Here is an 18,544-nt window from a genome sequence, read left to right on the forward strand (position 1 = left end):
CTATGGGGGGTTTATGGGTGTCACTCTAAATTTGTCGGAGATGGGGGAAAGTGAATCCTCCTAAATCTGGTTTAGATAGCTTGTCCCACACATGGAGCAGCTGTTGTCCTAACAACTGGTCGTATTTAATGACTGTTTGTACAGAAATGTCAGTTGAGCACAATTATGGCTTAGAATGGTTTGAATTAGGATTGGTTTTATTGTAAATGTTCATTATAATCCCTGTAAAGCTTACTGTACCACTTTACCCATCGATTGACTTTTAGTCCTTTGGTACTGTGCAGTGTGAGAACATTTCCTTTGTGCTAATACTGAAACAAGACGAAGAGTCTACAGCAATGGTAGCGGCTCTGTGAGGCTGTATTTAAACACAGTGGCACCCTAAGCTAAATGCTAACATCAACATGCTAACATGAGCACAATGACAATGCTAACATCCTGTTCACCATCATGGTTTACCATGTTAACATGCTAACATTTGCTAATTAGCACTAAGCACAAAGTACAACTGAGGCTGATGGGAATGTCAGGGGAACAAAGTTATTACACTTTATCCTCTGGGGACCATGAATGTCTGCACCAAATTTCACAGCAATCTATCCAATAGTTAGTCAACATTCTACTCTTAACCAAAATTGTCAACCTCATGTTGGCGCAAGAGGAAAAGTCAGGACATCGCCAAAGTTATTAAGATACATCCTCTGCGAACCATGAATGTCTGTACAAAATCTCATGGCAATCCACCCAAAAGTTGTTGAGACATTTCAGTTCAGACAAAAAAAGTGGTGGCACGACTGATATTGCCATCCATAGAGCCATGCATGGCGCTTGGAAAAATGGTGAACAAATGTCTTTCTCTGTGCCTTTACTGACATTCTTGGCAGGAACACAGCGCACATGCAGTGGAGAGTGCGGGGAACCAGCCAAACAGTGTGAAAGGGAGAACTGTATGTAATATAGAATGTGCCATAAACCTGCAGCTGATATTTCTGGGTCACTTATCTGCAGGGAGCTACTTGCACTGTTAACCTGTCAACTTATTATGTAATACATTGGCCTACTTTGCTCTATACACTGTAATTTTCCACTCAGCCTATGAATTCCATGGGTTACCTATGAATGCAGGTGAAACTGACAGGATTTGAAGCAGGAATTTCTCAGTTAAAGTGCTTGGGGTGCAGATGAAACAACATGAATAAAAGGCAAGCTAACAGTGTTACAGCCAAACTCTGTCCATGTTCAGCCTGTACACATTCAATGTTCACTTTATTCATGGCAGCTTTCACTGTATTTTTTTAACCGCTGTATAGAGCAGCTAATGTAGACAGGCAGCTGGTTGACAAGAAGGACACAAAGAAGAGCTAAAGCAAAAACCACGAAAGCATCAAAAGCATGACTGTAGATACTCTTCATCTATTTAACCAACAGGCCGCACTGCAGATCATCTGGCTGCTTTGAGGGTTGAAGGATCCTTACATTGGTTTTGCTTGATTTAGTGCAACTCAGAAATACTTTACATCACAGGTAACCATGCTTTTTTCTACTGTCCGATGCATCTCTTCATTTCTGAACTTGCTTGAGTTACATTTCTGATGCAGTATGATCTAACAGCGCATTACCATGCACCAATAATCATCAAACAATCAACAAATAAACAACAGGAAGTGTGAAACAGTGAGGTAGCTGCTACACCTGAGCCGTCTTATTTTCTTTCACTGTGTAGAGTGCTACGCAGCAGTTCCTGTTTGTGGTCTGACCACAAATGTGGAGATATTCATTTTGATACCTAAGAAAAAGTCATAATTTTGCTGAGTGTGTGGCAAGATATGAAGTAGTATGTAGAAGTAATATGACTTCTTAACATATTTATAGATGGTCATCCTCAGCCCCTCATGTCCAATATTCCAAAAACAACAAAATATGTATATAGAGAAAAAAAACAAGTGAAGTCCAGTGGTGAGCGTGAGACTGTGAATCTGTTATCGGTACATCCCTGCAGAATTTACACTGGTCTGTATGCTGTCTGGCACCTTTTCTCCCATAAACCCTCAGTTCTCAGCACAAAGCAGCAACCAACCTCCTGTTGACTTGCAGAGAAAACTTTGACAGGTGCTGATTCTGAGGGACAGACGGATGAGACAGAAAGGATCGACATCTGACATCTGGATGGACATCTGACATTTGAAACATTGATAATAACATTCTGTATAAAACACTACAAAGTAAGGAGATATTAGCCCGTATGTGTTTAAGCCTTTAAGTTTAAGATTTCCTGTGTTGTTAGATCTTTTTTTGGCAGCAGCCAAGCTTGTTTCGGATTTAAATATCTGTGGTCGCATTGATCATATCGATTATCCTCAACTGCTGTTTATTTGAGATTCAAATTTAGCAAGTGTGATTCTACATCTGTCAGTGTTTTATTATTATATGTTGTAAACATCTGGTTAATTAATGGGGAAGTTGACAGTAGAAATTGGTCAGTGGTTAGTTATAGAGATTTGATTGGAGGAAATGACTATGATTTAATCAGAGTTCAGGGTTTGGGTCAAAAACTTGGAAGAACCCCTCTTAGTCAATACCTAAGAGAGACAGAGAGTCTTTCATATCCCTAATGGAAAGGTTACCTCACCATGGGAGTTCCCCATAACACTTAAGATACAGCACTAAGACACAAAATACATTTTAGCCTATAGCCGCCAGGAAGCCATTAAACACACATTCTGGCACATGGATATTAAAAAAATGACAAATTACCCCAGCGTAGCGATGTCAGAGAGAGGGAGAGCCTCGGTCATGATTATCATATCCATCTGTAACTCTGCCTCATACAGCAGGGTGGATTCACTTTTTTTGGCAAGATGCTAATTGATAAGAACAGATAAACGAGTGGAGAGAGCTGGGAAATGAAGGTTCACTCAAAAGTGGGGATGAAGGAAGGTAGGAGGGGGTTGAGAAAAAAGTAAATATTTGAAGCTCTCTATAAATCACGAGACTTGAACCGTGCACAAAAAGCCATCCATCATAGCGGGGAAAGGCCCCGTTGGGGTTGAAAGGTCAGAGGGCTGAGTTATGTTAGAAGGTCTCACCTCTCCCAGGGGGCAAATTTGACCGATCCCCGAGTGAGACGAGACGAGGGTAAGCCATCGCTTTTGTCCGCCAGAACTCGACCTATGGGTTTCCAGTCTGTTGCTACTGATCATATACCCTTAAAAAAAAAAAAAAAAAAAAAAAAAAAAAGGTTGAGCGCAAATGGCCCAGTGTAACCCCTCGGCTGCTCTCAATCCTTCATCCTGAGTGATAGCTCTCTCTGCTGCATCAAGTCTTTTAATCCGCACTCACTGTACTGCTTCGCTTATATGTCAAAGTGAAAAAGTTGCGCTATGGCACTTTGCTGGTTCTTCACAGCTTCTTGGTCAATATTTCTCATCAGGTGGGGGAGACAAATGACCTCCAGATCATTGACCGTGTCGTGGTTATTGGCAGGAGGAGACAATGGCAGAATCTAAAGTCCCTGCGTTTCACATTCAGCCATTAAATATATCACTGTTACTGCCATTTAATTAGATCATTACTACATTCCTAGAAGCATTCCTAAAATTGATGTCCATGTGTATGATTGAAATTATGTAGCAGGCACTTGTACAAAATTTGTAAATGATATAAACCGTGTTAACATAAGCTGGCATGTAAAGGGTGATTTAAAAATTAATGGGCCTTTAAATTTTAATTCCAAATGTGATCCTAATCTCATGAAGCGCTATCTCAGAGCGCAACACGGCACGAACAAAGCGCAGATAGCACCCAGTGCAGTGGTGAAGGCGCGGAGGCGATGTGACACAATTCACATGCAGCTACCCTGGAAAATATTAAGCAGAAAGGAGGTTTTAATGAAGCCCATATGCCCTGATGAAAGTCGCTCACAACTCCCCCCTTTTTACATGAGCATCTCTGGAGAAGTGGCCTTGAATTCTGATGCGTGATGATACTGTAACCGCATCACAGAGAGCTCCCTTGAAGGATTCCTCCCAGTGTCAAAAGCCTCCTCCTCCGCATGCCGAGCCAACAGTCTGGGGGGCTATGGGGCAGGTTGTGCTTAATCAGCATTTCAAAGCCGCTCCACTGTCAATTATCTGAGGCTGTGTTCCCTCCAGTCTGCGCACGGGTCAATGTGTGGAATGTCTGAGGATGACATCACCCACCCAGGGAGTCTGTGGTAGACATGGATGGAGATAGAAAGCAACACAAAGAGAGCTTGATTTCTACATCTTGTATTTTCTATTTCTCTGATCGCTTTGCTGCAAAAATCCTCCGCATTGTCTGTTTACCGTAGAGGAGCGTCTCCGGTCCGACGGGCACCCTGGGAGGCATTTATGTGTAGAATACAATTTAAAATCTCATCGCTCAGTGGGAAGCTATGTTTTATAGCTTTTCCATTAGCTCCAGATGTCACATGAATACCATATGTAAAATTGTTTTACATTTGTTATGCACACAGAGGGGACAATCTTTATTCCTTGCCTCCAGACTGTAGCATAATTCACTACTCACCCCATTGACTACTGAATATGAAACATGCGTTCAGTATCAAGCCACTTCTGTCACTGGGCCAGTGGAGTGTAGCTGGCACGCCAGAGTTTTCTCGGGACTTGTAAAGAGGCACACTTTATGGTTTCAAACAGAGATATTAAGGCAGTAGATCTCATACATTACAGTCGAGGGAGCGGTGGGCTCGGTAATTTCCATACACGCTTCTCTGTTTCCCACAGTTTTCAGCAGCTTCTGGATAGATAATCTCATTCTATAGGTCTGCTGTGTAGCAGCTTCAGTTTTGGGCGGACTCCAAAAATATTCTGCTCATTGAAAGTCAGATGTGAAGGTAGCCAGACAGGGTGTAGCAGCTCTGAGAAAAATCCTCCCGATTTATTTCTGTGAAGGTGGTTATGACATAAGATATGATGAAACAGGCACCATGGACTCACACTGGGCAGGCTGAGATTTAGTTATACAAACAGAGCAGCTCTGGAGGTGAGGAGAGTAATCTCATTAGTTAAGTTAAACTTCAGTGGGCTGTGTACAAGTGGTCCGTTAACTCAGATAGCCAAAGTTCTGGTTAAATTCTAAGTATAAAATATACGTAAATTACAGTGATCCGTTTTTCATTCATGACCATGATATTTATTATCTTGTACAGTTTATAGGCTACAGTTGATCAGCTTATCTTTACAGCCTTTACACTGGAGTGGGTTTGGAATAAGTTTGAAATGAGCCAGTTAAACACTAACCAACCTGCATTACATGTGTAGGTCGGACCCATCTCCAGGTGAATCATCTTCACAGGTTACTGGACATGTCCAAAACAGTTTACACTTATGCTTAAGGCTTGTTCGGACCAACATTGGAGACTGCGTTGGAACAGCGGGATTGTCACCATAATGGCCTCCTTGATGGTAAAAAAAATGCGACACTTTATTTAACAGCTCTGTATTATTTCCTAATAATTTCTTCAAAGCTTCCCAGAGAGATTTGGTGCTAATAACAGGAAAAATAAATACAAAGTTACAAAGAGTAATTTGAGTTAGTTCAGTTAGTTGTGTTATAAGCAGTTGTTGATTTTCAGATTAGTTTCCTTGAAAAAACTACTCTATTTAAAGCCATGTAAATATTTATTCATTATTCATTTATTATTAAACTTTATACATGTTTCATTGTATGTTTGTCTGGAGACAAATTTCACATTTTTGCCTCTTTATCTGACTAAAAGTTGCAAAGTCATGTTAGCTTAGCATTCGAAATGTATTCAGTTGTATTGTACCAACTGATCCCCACAATTAGTACCAAATGACATGGTTCTTTTAAGGTAACCTCACTGAAAATTAGGCTAAAGAAAAATAAATTATTATTTTTCAGTGTACACATAATCACATAGATTCTTGTTGGCATAAGATGCATGCAAAAAAGAATGGCATATTTCTTCACTTTTGATCACCCACTCAACATTCTGTGGTTGGGAACTTATGAGAAATCTGGAAAAGGTAAAAAGGGCTCAAAAAAGGTTTCTAACCAGACTGATATATGCACACATGTCCAGCAAACCAAAATGCATCTGAATCGAACCCAGGCCAACTCCTTGGAAGGCAGCTATGCTCCCCACTATACCACAAGCACTTTGGGGGGAAAAATGTATTAAGCTGCACACTCAGCACAGTGTAGGAATTTGCCTGGGAGAGGAGGAGAGTGTGAAAGGAATGAAGGAGCTATGGAGAAGAAGTGGGATGTAGTTTAACATATCTGTAACTAATATTAACTATACAGACTATGCTGCAGAAAGCTAAGTGACTGGACAGCTGACAGAGTGGACATGTATGTCTATTAAGATACGAGCAAGAAGGCTCAAGGCAAGGTTATAGAATAGCTAGAAGTACTAAATTTAAGGTAGATGTGTTTTTCAGCTTCATTCCTGAAGATATTTCACTATTTATCCAAGAGATGATGCTCTCCTGACTGCTGAGGAGTCCCAGGAACTTCAACCTACCGTGATATGATGAGAGCTGGCAGAATCACATGAAAACCAACGTTGCCGGCAGGATTTGAACCTGCGCGGGGAGACCCCAATGGATTTCTAGTCCATCGCCTTAACCACTCGGCCACGACAACCACAGTCCCTCATGCTATTCAGGTGTTTGTGTGTCTGATAAAGAAAAAGCACAAAACCATGGCGGCACAGGGAAAGCTGCAGGTTTGTGAATGGTTGGTGTTAAGAATGCAGTGATAAACATCCATTAATACATTATGTACAGTACCCAGAACTTGCTTGGGAATTGAGGAGTATGAAAGTATGAAATAAGGTCCATTTTGAACTGTGAACATCTACCCACGTTTAGCCACTTGTTTCTACAGTGAGAATGTAACCAGTGTAAGTTCTTATTGTCCTGATTTTTAACAGGCACAAGTCAAAGTAGACAGATGTTCACTTCACAACTGTAAAGTTGCAGTTAAGCTGTAACACGGTGCATCTTAAGTCATATAAAGTAAAGGAGCCACTAACTGAAACACTGCAGACTGATGTTTTCACCTTCTGTGGTCAGTAAGTAGGGCTCAATATTTATACATTCATTAGTTATTATTTTATACCTGAATGTACAGTAACAAAAGAAAAGTGAGTGTCATGTTGGTTTATGTCTGAGGGCTGGTTTCCTTTCTTATATATGATCATTGATATTGATATTTACAGTTCATTTAGTTAACTACCAGGCCATATGTGACATATCACTACACTTTGGTGTCCTGCACAGTAATGGTCAACAGTAAAACCATTGGGAGAGGCTGGGGATTGAACCCAAGGCCTCAAACACTTTAAGGATGCACTGTACCACTGAGCTACATGCCCAAACTCAAAGCACACACCCCCATCGCCGTGGGAAGAGGGGGTGCTGAGTGGGCTGCAGCGATTAAAGTGCTTGTGGATGCATTTTTCTGCTGTGGTTCAGGTTTGAAAAGAATTGGTAGATCTGTTGGATAAACACGTGTTCAGCGTTCTACCTCGGGATCCTGACGTGACTACTTATTGCCGTCACCTCAGCTAAAAGTGCAGGGGAGCTTCTTAACAGTAGCAAACATTACAGTAATTGGCCAAAAGAAAGTAATGGCACAGAAAAGAATAGTATATTTCTTCACTTTAAATTGTCCAAAAACAAAATAATAGTATCCATGGAGGAAAAGGACACAGTGGCAAGTACTGACAAGGCAATATAATAGAAGAGACAAAAAGAACTCTCTTTCTCTTATTGTGTCTAAATGTAGCACTTGAAGCGGTTCAGTATATTTAATGAAGTTGATGTGCCTGCATGATTCTTGAAGTTTTTGGATTGTATCCACGTGGTTGAATGCACTTATTGTAAGTTGGATAAAAGCGTCAGCTAAATGAATGTAATGAAACAGACACCAACAGAAAGCTGAGCTGTGGACATCAGAGCTGCAAAACAATATCCATATTTTTGTGGTGAAGTTAAACCTGCAGGAAGTAGATGCCATTAAAAACCTGTAAAAGTCTAACCAGACTGACACATGCACACAGCTCCGACACCAACCAAACAAACAGACAGGAGAAGATTTTAACTCCTGATGAAGAAAAAGCATAAAACCATGGCGGTACAGAGAAAGCTGCAGTTTTGGTTGGTGTGAAAGCAGTGATAATATTACAGTAACTAGGAACTACACACTAAATTATTTGTTTCACTGTACACATAATCACATTCTTGATTCTTGTCGGCATATGATGTTAATACAAGTGAATCTCAAGAGTGCAAAATTTTTCATTCAAAAGGACGATTTCTGCTGAAATGCGACGAGTTTGCAGCTATGTTATTTCTACTGTTTACATCAAAATAATACAGAATCATGACTGTTTACAAGCTGACTTTACAGAGTTGTAAAATCTTACAAACATACAAACTGCTGTGCAGTGGTTTGGTGTCTAATAAGCCTTCAAACTCACATATTACTCACACTGGACTTCCTTAATTGTATTTCATAATCTTCCCAGTACCTGTAGAAATATTTCAACACCAACTCAGCCCGTTTATATTAACTAGTCAGAAAAAACTGTTTAAGGTTTAATTCAAGCTGCCAACAAGCTTCTCCCCACAGAACATCTCTCTTATTTATTTAATTATTTATTCCTTTATTTATTTTGAAATATTATTCTTTCTATAATTTTTCTTTTTTTTTTTCTGTTAAATGTCTACTTTTGCTTTATACTGTAACATAATCCTCTGTCCACTAACATAAGTTAAACTTTTACAAGTGATAAGAAGTAAAAGATTTCAATGACACATAAGACCAATTATTTAGCATAAACTCTTGCTTAGCCATTAAATGTGCAGCCCAACTTCGGCATGATATACCCGATGATATATGGAACACAAACTGTATTTACCATCTAAATTGCTTCTCCACAATGCCAAGATGATGACACGGATTAATCGGCTGATGTCCCCCCCCCCCTACCGTCAATATGGTGGCACATATTAGGCCGCACATTTCCAACTTAAAGGCAACATTTGTATTCCTGAGGAGCATCTTCTCTCGCCTGCTTTATGATATTACCGCCAGGAGACTGCAAGCAGGTGCCTCGTCTCCATGTGTGGGCTCCAATTCAACCATCATCCATTTCCCCCACTATCTTTTTATCATTACACAGTCTAATAAATGCGCTGTGTGCTCTGTGATGCTGCATCATACATCAGACAAAGTGACCTGGGTCAGTGCATCGCCAACCGCCAAGGTTACCCTCTCTTCCTCTCACTTTCACCTGCTGTTGCCAAGAGAGGGAGAATATTTTTCATCTTTTGTCAGTTGGAAATATTCTCTGACAAAGTAATAACCTCTTCCACGTCCCCTTTGAATGTCTAACAATGTGTCTTCTAAAGGAAATGACAAAGGTGTACAAGCCACAGGGGTTGCACCGTGGTTGGTTTGATCCAGCAGGTTGCCATTGAGAAGTGCACTTCAATCGAAGCAGCAGGTTGTTCTTCCCACTGTGGCTGCTTTATACCAGGTTATGAGAGGATTCTTTAGTCGCCCACATCAAAAACAAACAGCATAATATCACAGTGTCTCGCTGCTTGAATGTGTGTGTGAGTGTGAAGGTATCTGTGTTGAGGTGCACTGTGCAACCTGCACGCTCTCCTGCAGATGGAGGATTAAAGAAACGTTGAAACTGGAGGCCAGCCAGTACATTTTGGTTTACCATAGCGCCTTGGCAGAACATACACACAAATACACACAGTTGATCATTTCAGTGTGAGATTGTGCGATTTTTCAACACATGCGATCTGGGCTTGGCAGCGCATGTCCGGCTGTCTCCCAGCGATCACTCATCTGAGGCGAGAAAATCAGCAGTACCCGCAGAAACTCAACGGGCTGATTGGAGCCAGATTGGAACAAGGCCTCCAAATCAGAGGGACATGCTCGCTACATTGTTGAGTCGAAGCGAGCCTATTATAGACTGGGATTAACTATCCCCGACAGCGGCTGCAATGAAAGACCTCCCTATCTCTGTCTCTTTTTTTTTAAATAGAGCAATAAAGAGGAAGAGTTACATGACAAAGTCCAGCACAGACCAGCACATAGACAGCCCCCAACACCACTACCACCAGCGCTCCCAGCTCTTACAATGGCACCACAGAGGAAAAGCAACCAGCAGCAAAGACTGCTTGATGTATGGGTGCTTTGCAATATGTGCACTCTCTTTTTAATCTGCCAGGCATTCTGCTGGTGATGGGAATGAATAGTATGCTCTAATGTGTGTGTGTGTGTGTTAAAAGGGGTGCATCGCTACCATTGGAAAGGGTAATGACTGTGCTACTAATACAGAGTCATTATAAACAACTTTAGCAGATCAAAGATGTATTCACTGAAGTACAAGGAAGCAAAGGATGACCAATACATCAGCGGCCCTTCAACAACTGTCCTCTGTGCTCTCTCTGTCTCTCGGAGCAATGCAACATGACGTCTCCCACAACCTTATAAATGTCCAAACCTGGGTTTAAGACTGAGCTTGTTAACTTTTATAGGTGTGTGTAAGATCATGTCCAATAAATTACAATAAACGTAGTTTGCATCAGGTGCACAGAGCCTTACATGGAGAGATGGCATCCAGTAGATTTTTCCGAGAAGGCGCTGTTTATGGAAGCTGGGCAAGTGAAGGTCGAGCGTTTAATGTGACCCGGATACAAAGACCAGTAAGACTTACAGGATATGCTAAAGGAAAAGGACGGATAAATATGAGCTGAAAAGCAAAAATGAAGATGCAGATGATCCTAAATCTCAACAGTTAGTGACAAGTCGAACTGCTGTTGTGCACATCTTTCAAAAGAGGACACAATAGTTTTTGCTTTAAGCCTCCGGGTGGACGTTTTGCATGGCAGTGGTTGACTGACATTTGAGAGCCTACGATGCTGAAACACCCACTGTCAACTTCCACGGTGCACTACTGATTGGAGAATGTCATTCTGTATAGTCCACGAACATTGATACAAGACGTTTTTTCTGTTATGTACAGTTTGCGAGCAAGACATCTGTCCCTTTCTAACATTCAACATTTATCAGGACCCATTGTGTTAAGTTCTATTTTACTACAAGCTTTCTCTCGGAAAGCTGAAGCTAGTTAGCTTAGCTTGCTATCAGTAGCACTGATTTCTACTAAATGTCACTTTTCGTTCATGTTGATTCTGCACCAGCTGTTAGCTGTCTCTCTTTCATGGGTCAAGTTGTGCTGATGGCAAACGACCAGACTGTCAAAACTCACAACAGGGAGTCCTGTAACCTCAGCACTTTACGTTACTCCGAGATTCGAATCCCGCCACAGAGTAACTATCAAACATTTCACTAAGCATCGGCTAAAAATTCGGGGCCCCAGCTGGTTCACTGCCAGTGTGGCGGTTGATATTACAGACTATTTTATATTGCGCGCCCACACAGATATTGCACCAATCAAAATACAAGTGCTGATATTGCCAGTTGGAACCAAAAATTCACTACCCTTGGAGAACACTAATGTAGGGGGCGCTGTCATGGCAGAAAAATAAATTAGATAAAAATTTCGGTAATTCCAATGATTTTTTTACAAAGAAGTACACCAGTCAAACCAAACACAAGGGATATACAGTATATAGTGATTTCTTAGCAAAAAAACCCAAACAATCAGTTTTACTTTAATTGACTGCTGTTTTTCATTGTCCCCAGGACTTTTACTATTGCACAATGGTATTTCTCTGCATTCCCATGTGAAACAGAAAAGAAGATGTATAATAAATTCCATCCTGTCAAGTGTTGATTTACAGGTCAGGTCTATGCATCTGTGGGTGAATTTGTGCATGAGCGCATGTGCCAGCATGCTAAGTGTGTGAAAATGCCTGTGGTCATTTTTCATCTCTTAGATTAGTTTGTGTGTGTATATGTGTACGTGTTTGTTAAAGCGTGCATGTGTATGCATGCGGGAGTGTGAGAATATGTCCTCCTGGCCCTTGCCAAGCCAATATCTATTTCTTCACTCGTTACCTTTAATCTTTGATTACCATGCAGCAGTTTTCCAAAATCCTCTAACGGTTGAGTGATTTAGTGTTATTATTTTCCTGCTGTGTCCTGTCCGAGCGCAGGGCTAACTGGCACCAAGAACTGTTAATTGCTTAATTATGGAGATAAGAAAATGGTCATGAACAGAATTGGCAATTATTAATGCAAAGTCTAAGAATACTTTTTTCTCTCTCTCTCATTGGAATTCAGTTTTAGATCATCCCTTGTCTATACAATCACATGCAAACACATCCACACATTTGAACTTGTTGGTTTAACGTCAGAGCTCTATCTCTGCTTCCAGTGTACATCTCTTTTTGTCTTTTGTCTCTTCCCATTAACATTCAATTGAAAGTGCAGAGGGTTTGGGGGTTATACATGAATAGCAACCGTAAATTCATCATGGTTTTTTTCTCCCTTTCTCTTTCCTCATGAATTATGGAGCGCCTCCACTGGTACATTTAGTCGAGCCGCTAGTAAATTAAATGCAGTGTGCCGCCATGCCACAAAGGAGCAAACAGGCCAAGCAGGGATATATTGGCACTGTTGTAGCCAATACATTTATATACCCCCAGTGTTTCCAAGCAGCACAACGTCTCAGAAAAGCTACAAGTAGACATTTGTAGTTAAAAATGTCCTTTTTTCCCACTTTTATTCTAACATCGCTCACAGTCAAGAAAGCAGCCAAGATATTAAAGCTATCAACAGCCAAGTGAGTCTATTCAACATGACTTATCATGTCATAATATAGAAATGATGTAAGTATGATAATAGTGGAGTTATTCTACACAGGCTATGGTGTAATGCAAAGTATTTGACCTGAAGGCAAAGAAGTTATGACTGACTTTTAAATGCTATGTTTCAGACATGTTTTCCACCTCAGCTTGCGGTGCACTCTGCACAGACTTCACACTGCTCCATATTTCTCTCCTGAAGCAGGCATGAATGGGGGTGCTGACCCCCTTCTTGCCCACTGATTTATAGTGCTATGGTAGTAAAATGGCAGACCAGGATAACATGGGTGGTAATAAATGAGCTGTTAATGCTACAGCCATTAGACTGAAAAATGAAGGGCACCAGTGATTTTGTCAGATTTATACATTTTTGTCTATGCCATGCATTAGTGCATGTCATGGTAAAGTGGCAATCCATATATGAGCATTAATCGTATGCTGTGCAATTTGGCCGCAGTAATTTTTAAATACGCAAGGCCTGTATTTATCAAGCATCTACGAATAACTCCTAGGAATCACACTGAAAACTAAACTAGGGCTAAAAACACTCCTACCTCAGAGTAGAACGTGAGAGTTATTTATGAAGTTTTCTACCCTGACTTTTAGCAGGGAGAAGGAATACTCCTTGGAGAGGGTGTGATGTCTCTGTGAGACTGTTGGACAGTAACACATTACTCTGTATTCCGAACCACGAAATCGAATTGTTAAGTAATTTAACCAATAAACAGTAAGCAAGATTAAAACAGAGCAGGAATCTCATCATTTGCACAGTAGGCTGTAAGTAACACTGGCAAGACAATAGCGTAAAAAAATAAATGTGTTTACAAACTGAATAGTTGATCACCATTGGCTGTAAAAAATGATCCATGTCAGCCTTATCTAAATACATTGTTTTCTAATGGGAATAATAGTGCTGCATCTTGCACACGCCCATACATCAATGATGTTGCAAACCCTCTGTGCACCATGGAATTTTCTTTTCCACTTGGGAAATACACCATAACAATAGGAAAATATTATAGCCCCACCCCCCGAACAATCTTTTTAAAACCAGCTTATGAGGTAAAAGGTGTCTGGTGTCGATGCTACGCCCTTTGGCCCTTTTCATCAGCAGCCCTGCACGGAGGTGGTGGTTTGGGAGAATAAAGAGACAGCACAGTGGCGATAATGAAAAAGGATAGGACATGTAGGTTTGCTTTACATGGCCAAGGACAATTAGTGGCTTCATCGAGCATGGCCAAAACAAATACCTTCCAGTCACCTCCCTCCTTCCTCATTTCCAGATGACTGGGCCCAAATTCTTATTCAGTGTCGCAGAGGACCAACAGCTAGAGTAAGGGATGGGAAGAGCTGTAATGATGAAGGGATTGTCTCAAGTTCAATTGGCTTTGCACACACCATTTCATGCTAAACGCAAATGCGAGGTGAATTACAAGAAGCCTTTTAACTACACAGAGCGGAGAAAAATCACAGCTTCCCGATGTTAAGTTGGACTCATAATTGAGTTGTGACATCCTAACTGCAGTGAAGGGCGGCAAGAGTCTTCATTTCCACACTTTGTAAAAGGCAGTGTGTTTATCTGAGAGCATCTGCTATTTATATGTGAACAGCAACAGAAGAATCAGAGACGCTTTGATGTTTGGAAAACAAAGTCTGTACTAATATCTTTAATGATGAATGAACACAGTGTTTTCTTTCAAACAGGCTTTTCATAGGGCAGATATGGCAGCGTTGGACAATCTTTGTGCATTGATTAAAGGCTGTCGATGATGGTGAAATAGGCTGGATAACATTTGTAAAAAATGGTCTTTGAGAGATGACTATGAAAGCAGATGTTGGCCTTTCATCTCTGCATCTGCGTGGGCCCATTACTGAGTTTTTGTGAAAAATAATGACTGTGACTTCCAGTATGATGAGCACTTTTTAAGTGGACCTCATTCTTCGTGACCTATATCCATTGTCTTACCCTGTCAGCAGTGGGAATAGCACAGCCATTCATGTCCCATATCAAATACAGAGTCAGGGATATATTTTGCCATAAAGCACAGATGCCACTTCAGACTTGATAGTGAATATGTGCCTCCTATGAATTGTTGGATTTGCATGAATATTTATGGAATCATAGTGGGAGTTACAGCATGTGAGGTAATTACATTACAGATAGAGAGAATGGATGTGAGTCATAGCATATTTTACAATCTCATGTACAAATTGGCCATTGAAGTAGAGATATAAAAAGCCTCCTTGAGTTAATGGCTTCCAAATGAGCTTTGTAAGCAAAGTAAAGGATTTATTTTGAAACATCTCTGGTGCTGTATTTCAGTTTTTAAGCCACATTCCACTTTGTTTTTGTGTAAAGAAAATGTACATTCCAGTGCTGCATTCTCATATAATACCATCCTTTGTGCAACTTGACAGGATAATGTTGCATTTGTGTGGATCACTGCTGATGATACTCATAAGAGAGGGAAATCATTGCTGCAAACTTCCCTCTAATGCGCCCATTACTTTATAATGACGCCAAGTGTTCAATTTCACAGTGGTGGCATGAATTTGTAATTACCACATATAGATTTCCCAGTGTTTCCTGATTGCAGGAGAAACATACTGTACTCACTACCGCCCCGGGTCCAATAACCAGATGTGGAATAGTCTCCAGCTTGCCAGCAGCATCCTTCCCAAATGAGTTTCAGTCCGCTCCGATGGGAAGTGTTTTCCAGTTAGCTATCTTGCAGCGATCAATACTTCACCTCCTCCCATAATGTTCAGAGAAACCCAAACTTCTAATGAGGGACTTTTGTAGCCATGTTCCCCAAGCCCTGTAATGCATGCGGTCAATATGAGAGAGGATCTGCTGGATGAACTCGAGAGGCAAGAGAGAGAGAGAGAGAGGCACATAGAAAGAGGATGGCAGTGTTCAATAATAAGCACTAACAGTCTGGCAGACTGGACCTGACCCAGATACAGTTTACATCAAACTGTCTTACTACGCTATCTCTGATTTTTCATCTTGCTTGATAAAGCGCTCTGGTTTTCTTAATCCACGCTGTGGGATGAAGCACATTATGCTGGGCCCCAGTTTGTCAAATCCAGATTCGATTTTTGAAAAGGTTAATAGCTGCGCTTGCAAAAATCCAAGGCAAAATGTTTAGGATGGGGCCTTTCTGATCACAAATGGGCTAATATTTGTGGTCCAGGTTTGGATGTTTCCTGATGACCTTTGTCAGAAAAGAGCTGATTAAACAGAAGGCGAAGTTGATGCAATAGGCAGACAATGCAGTTTTCGAAAGATGAAGGCCAACTCTATAACTCTTGTTACTGAAAAAAACTTTACCCTGCGTGCCTGAAGCTGCCAGCTGAATGGAAGGCTACAGATTTCAGGTCAGATCAATCAAATCTAAAAGAAAATGGAAACAAAATGCAAAATTACTCCATGGTGATCAAATACATACAGAGGTTATCTTAGAGAATACAAGACTAAGAGTCTACAGCAATGCTTTGAGCTAAATGCTAACATCAGCATGCTAACATGCTCATATGAGGATTGGTGGGTATAATGGTCACCATCTTAGTTTAGCGTGTTCGCGTTTGGTTTCAACCTGATGGTGGCGCTAGATGAAAAGTTAAGGGATCACCAAAGTAGGATTCATCCTCTGGGCACAATGAATGTCTGTACCAAATTTTATGGCAATCCATCCAATAGTTGTCAAGAAATTCCACTTTAAACCACAAAGTCAACCTTGTGGTGGCGCTAGAGGAAAACCCCATCTAATAGTTATTGAGATATTTCAGTTTGGACCAAAGTGGTGGATCAACCGACCAACACTGGCATCCCTAGAGCCATGCAGCTAGCATAGCTAAAAACAGAATTATCTGAGCTGGGTTACATTAACAAAGGGTCAAATTCAAAGGTTCAACTTCATTTTCGCAATAGCGTCAGAAAATCCAGCATGATCTCTGGTCTTTTTATGCATTTTTCTGTAGTTTATGGCACATTACTCCAATTAGGATAAAGTAGAATAAATGTGCAGTTGTTACTAGCTGCATCTCTAGTCTGTTGTCAAGAAAGTTTGCAGATTAATGACAGCAAAAATGCACACTGTCATCAACTAATAGAGATTAACTCAGTGCACCTCAGAGACTGTCCTTTTCCACAGAATAAATGAGGAATTAACAGCTCCTTCAGACAAGGTTCCCCATCGTTGTAAATGTTAAGCTGAGTTTAATGCAGCCAGGTTGATACATTTTGCAGCCGGTCTTAGCGTATTAAAAAGAGATTTAAATGAGCTTTGTTGATCAAACTGCTGGAAGCCTTTGTTCTCCAGCCCATGATTTATTCAGAGACACCGCTCTCGGACCGTCACTATTTTCTCTCAGTCGTGTTACAGGCGTGCATTCGTCGGCTGGGTTAATTTGTGTTGAGAAATGCCATCTGGCTCAGGCAGCGAAAGCTCTGTCAGAAAGGGAAGAGAGGGAGGGGGTGGCCACGGGGGAGAAATAATGTGTGTGTGTAGGTGCAGTGTCTATCTATTGACCTCGGAGCGCTGGAAATGGACTAGAGACAAATTAGAATGTTTTGAAATAATCGGTCACCTCTTGGAAGTGTGAACAATAGCCAGGAAAATATGCTCAGTGCTCTGAAAATAAATTGCAGGGTCAGAATATTCTCTCATTGCTTGAGAGAATACTTCAATAGGCTGCTACTGTCACACAAAGAAATACCATTTTTGTCTGAATGTTATACCCAGTGTCAGATTCATACACAAAATGCTTGTACAGACAGCTGAATAAGGTGGAAAATGAGACTCTTGAAGCAGCCATTGTAATAGTCTACGCTACAATTCAAGCCCTTTAAAAACTCCTATGTGACACATACACAGTACATCACTCTCCTGTCGGTCTTCAATGCAATAGATGATGTAAGGTGGCTCCCTTTTCTTCCCTTCTCTGTTATTACTCTTTGCTTGGCTGCCTGCCAATGGTTCGTGTAAACCACAGTTGTCCTTGCTGATGTACTTTGCTATTTGGTGTACAAACAAAAGTGACAAATCCCCTCAAGTCCAAAAAGGGCCATTATCTACTGCTTCTTATTCGGTGCAGCATCCGTCTTTTTACGACCACATTATGTGTACTCACATGAAACATGCTTGACTGAGGAATGATGAATGGCGTTCAATACGGAATAGATGTGCTGAAATGTGGCAAGGACAAACAATACAGCGCTGGATGGTATTGAAAAATTTTAATCATTAATGTCAGGCTATGTTCATGCAGCATTACGATCCATCACATGTCCTCTGGGAGTCATTGATTATAAAAACAAGATTATTGGTATCGAAACAGCAATGTACACTATATTACTCCTAAATACAGAACCTATACTGTGACTGCGAAAGGAAACTGGAATTGCACATTTTCTAAGAGCATTGCATAAGTTAACTTCACTGTTCATACGCAGTTCATGTGCTGAAGCAGTGAGGTGAATGCTGGTTACATATATATAAAGACTACAGAAAAGCAGTACTTTTGGTTGACAGTGTAAACACGTCCACATGAAAATTAATTCTGGTAGTTGCTTGCATTTCCATTTGTAAACAAAGAGCATAAATCATGTGGATATTGACTGGTTAATTGCTTTTTCAGCTAGCTTTCATTTAGGGGAATTTGGTCTACAGAGAACTAAATACCATGTCCTCAGGTTACATGGCTATATTTGGAAATACATGTTCCTTTCA

At 40.8% G+C, this 18,544-nt stretch overlaps 1 non-coding gene across 1 annotated transcript; it reads right to left on the minus strand.

The window, feature by feature from the left end:
* Positions 1–6,572: 6,572 nt before the first annotated feature.
* Positions 6,573–6,654, minus strand: trnas-aga. The gene has a single exon. It is a non-coding gene; the product is annotated as a tRNA-Ser (tRNA).
* Between the last annotated feature and the right edge of the window lie 11,890 nt (positions 6,655–18,544).

The sequence above is a fragment of the Siniperca chuatsi genome, linkage group LG19 (genome assembly GCF_020085105.1).
Source record: "Siniperca chuatsi isolate FFG_IHB_CAS linkage group LG19, ASM2008510v1, whole genome shotgun sequence".
Classification (NCBI taxonomy): domain Eukaryota; kingdom Metazoa; phylum Chordata; class Actinopteri; order Centrarchiformes; family Sinipercidae; genus Siniperca; species Siniperca chuatsi.